This window comes from Lipotes vexillifer, unplaced genomic scaffold (genome assembly GCF_000442215.2).
Source record: "Lipotes vexillifer unplaced genomic scaffold, Lipotes_vexillifer_v1.1 C27282067, whole genome shotgun sequence".
In the NCBI taxonomy this organism is placed as follows: Eukaryota; Metazoa; Chordata; class Mammalia; order Artiodactyla; family Lipotidae; genus Lipotes; species Lipotes vexillifer.
The window spans coordinates 1-4012 of record NW_006778906.1 but is presented as its reverse complement, the minus strand read 5'-3'; the positions used below and the strand labels follow the sequence as shown (position 1 = coordinate 4012).

General features: G+C 45.3%; 1 pseudogene; it reads right to left on the bottom strand.

Moving 5' to 3' along the window:
- Positions 1-3468: 3468 nt before the first annotated feature.
- LOC103077169 (N(G),N(G)-dimethylarginine dimethylaminohydrolase 1 pseudogene) lies at positions 3469-3981 on the bottom strand (annotated as a pseudogene).
- Positions 3982-4012: the final 31 nt, after the last annotated feature.

The following is a 4012-nucleotide window of genomic DNA, read 5'->3' as shown; positions in this document are numbered from 1 at the left end:
TACCCCAAAAAAAAAAAAAAAAATTAAGCATATTAAGACACTCATATTCCTGAAGACACGAAGTTCTTAGACAAGTAATATTATTTGCTGAATTTCTCTATATGCAGTTTTCTTCACTAAAACTTAAGCTTGCTGCAGACAGGGTCTGTGTTTTATTAATCTTTGGCGGCCCCATTACCGCAAACACTGAGCTCTCACAGAAGCGTTACTTTCTTTAGTTTAGTTCTCAGTCCTTTCTTCCAAGGAAGAAAAGCCATTAAATATAACATGATGCTTTGATTAAGAAGAAACTTCTCAGGATTTTAATAAAAACAAAACAACAAGAGACAGAGGCACGGAAAGGGAGAGCGAGAGAAAAACAGTTATAAATCACCTATAGTTGTAATGAAACTTGTGGCACTCTACTGACTGGAAATGCTTGCAAAACACCAAATATATCATAATGAGGGAGAACGAAGGTTGACCTAAAATCATGAACAAATTTGTTCAACAAAATATATTTGCTACATGATTATTGTGTTCAAGGCCCAGGGGATAAAATGTTGAACAACGCAGACATGATCCTTGCTCTCACAGTTTTCATAATAGTGGGAGGTACAGAAAGATAAAACAGGCAATTACCATATGGTATGATAAATACCATAACAGGGAGTACAGAGGTGCTCATAAAAGGACAACCAATCTAATGCTTGAGAAGGTGAGATCTAATATCACAACAGTTGGGACTAGAGCTTTAGAGTCCTGCAAATCTGAGTTCAAATCCTGGTTTCACTAGTTCCACTCTATAACCTTGGGCAATTTATTTAATCTCTCTAAGACTCAGTTTCATCAACTTTTAAACAGGAATAATGATAGCAATGAGCTCAAAGAGTTGATGTGAGCATTCAATGAAACGCATGTCATAAATCCGGCAAAATGTCTGGCCAATGGTTAGCACCCAATAAAGATTAGCTAATAATATTAATGGTAAGAGTAAGCTGAGAACTGAAGCATGAGTAGAAACAGCCAGGTAAAATGCAGGGGAGGAAGGAGGAAGAATGTCTTGGGCAAAGAAGGAATGTACACCCATAAAAGCAACAGCATGGTGAGCTTGAAAAAAGAACCTGGCTTGAGCCAAGAAGTGGGAGGCACCTCGGGTGGGGTCAGAGATGCAACTGAAGCTGGAAAGGCAAGCAGAACCCAGCTCAACGGGTTTATCAGGCTCAGTGGAGGCCCCTCTAGAATTTTAATCAGAGGAGGAACAGGATCAGATCTGAGTTTTAGAAGGACCAACTTGGCTACAGTGTGGAAAATAGAATGCAGAGGGAGAAGACAGGAGATCAGTGTTAATAATTTTAATATAATGCCTCAGCTGTTGTGGAGTTTCAGTTAGGGAATTAGGTGTCACATATATATACATATATATATATAAAATACACACACATATATATATGTATATATATATACATATATATATATATATAAACAATCCAAGAAGTCCTTGAAGTAATTATTATCAGCTTGCTGGTATTAGCTAATTAGCATTTCATTAATTCACTTGTTCATTCATTTAACAAGAATTTATTAACTTCAATGTAGGCAGCAAACTGTGAGAGATTTCAAAGAAATCTCTGAAGCACCCCACCCAACATGACGGCCCGCATTCCCCTCTCTGGCTGGAAGGCCCATTACTCTGGGAACCCAGATCAGGTGCAATGGCAAAGGTGTTTTGGGGAGGGACCACACACCTGCAGAAAACTTGAGCTGGGAGGCAGTGCTAATGAGCAGATTAGGCTGGAACCTAAGGCATGAAGAAGACTCCCCTTCACCCTCGGAAAGGGAAATGTCACTGTAACTGCATCAGTGTACAGGAGGCTTCTTATTGCTCAAGGAGTAAATCTTCCACGACCCATTGTTAAGTGAATAATAACGACCAACACTTATGAAATGTCCTGTCCTCTATATTTCTGATGGATTAATAAATTTATTACCACAATTCTATGAAATAGGTATGATTATGTCCACTTTACAGGTGAGAAAACTGAGGCAAGAGATACTCCCTAAGGTCACAGAATTAGATCCAGTCTGATGTTCTTATCCATTACACTATGTAGCCTCTGGCAGTGGGCCACCAGCCTGAAGAGTGAAACCCATTTGAAATGTATGCCTCAAGATCTGACAGGGAGACAGATCAATGCCCACTTTAGTATCAGGAAGGCCAAAATTTGAAATGTTTTATTATAGGAATACAATGAAATGGATGATTAAATATATGACAGTCTCTTAACATGAAATTGGACCAGCCTCATCAAATGAGTATCATTTTGAAAGGGTTTTTAAAATCTATGTTACTCTTTTAAGCACAAACCACAGCTTTGTCATATGGCCTAGGACACATGAGAAAGTATTCAAATGGGGTTACATGCTTATCAGTTTAAAATAGAGTGGGTCATCTGACAGATTCAAAGATGGAGAGGTGGCGAAGGAGATAAAAGAGCTAAGAGAATGAGACCTGTTACTCTTTTGGTTTTCTGCTAAGGCAGGGTGAAAAAAAAAGCTGATTATCTTAGTGGGAAATAAATCAAATATACTTATTCTCTCAGACCAAGCAAAGTTCTATCAACCAAGTAGTGAAGCATGTGGAGAAGCATATTTTAACTACAAGCTCTATGAGGCATTTCCAATGCGAATCGAATAAAGGAAAAATAGGGAGGGAAAATCCTTAACCCTCCAGATACGAAAGAAACCACCAGCTTCTTGCAATGCCACTCGATGCCAATAGCAACCAAGAGTCTTGACCCTGGGCTCTTAGCAGGCAATGAGAAGAATCCCAGGCCGGACGGCATTTTAAAATCCAATCTCACTCTTATTTGTCTCTCCCCACTAACCTACCTTGTGTTTAAAGCAATCACAGACATTTTCACAAACTGCAATATTTTAAAGTAGTCACCATCCTCTGAGAACACAAAAAGCTCTAATTGCTATGAGCTTAAAAATACAGAGAATAAAAATTATTGAATTTGTGAAACCACCATTTCCAATTAAACACACAGACACAAACACACACCCAACACCCTACACCGAGTTCTGCTTTTCAAACCCAGACACCACGGCTCAGCAACAGGCCAGTCTTCTTACATTCATTCACTTGCCAGTCCCCTTTGCGGGACTCACTCTCCACCACCGAAAAGTAACTCGGGACGACCCACGTCTGCGGGCATCGACCGTTAATTCATCTGGCCCTCCCTGCTTCCGGCTCCTGGCAGGGCTTGGGGGTTTAGGGTCATCAACTGGCTCCCCCGGAGCCCTCGCCCAGGCTCCGCCCGCCCACTTGGAACGGCACCCCTCCCTGCCCCCGCTCCCTGGGAAACGAGCAGAGTTGCACTGTCTTCGCTGCTTTTTAATCTTTACAAATAAAAATGCCTATGAGACGGATTCCCCACCCCACCCACCTGCCCGAGTCCGCACCACCACACTCAGTCGGCTCCTCTAGAAGGCATCCAAGCTGCGCCGGCAGCCGGGAGGCGTGAACAATGAACTTCTCTCTCTCGCACACACACCGTCTTCCCCAAATGGGAAGTTCGGAACTAGCCCGGGGGCCACTTCCGCGCTTCCCACAGCACGTCCGGCTCGGGCGGCGCGGGAGGGCCCGGCGCGCGTCCCCGGCCGCGCCCCTCGCGTCTCCGGGCGGCCAGTTACCTCCTTCCTCCGGCTCGGCGCCCCGGGGCGGGTGATGAGGGCCGTCTCCTCGCACACCACGGCCACGTCCTCCACGAACACGCAGTCCGGGAGGCTCTCGTCGGCCGGCAGCTGCACCACCTGCAGCCCCAGCTTACTGCCCAGCACGCCCACGTACAGCTGGTGCTGCCGCTCGGCGCGGGCGAAATCCACCTCGTCGCCCTTGGTGCTCCTCAGCGCGTGCTGGCCGAGGGACTCGGGCAGTCCCCGTACCACGACGTGGGTGGCCCGGCCGAAGGCGGCGGGATGGCCGAGCGAAGCCATGACTCGGGGAGGCGGCGGGGGGCGCGGCAGC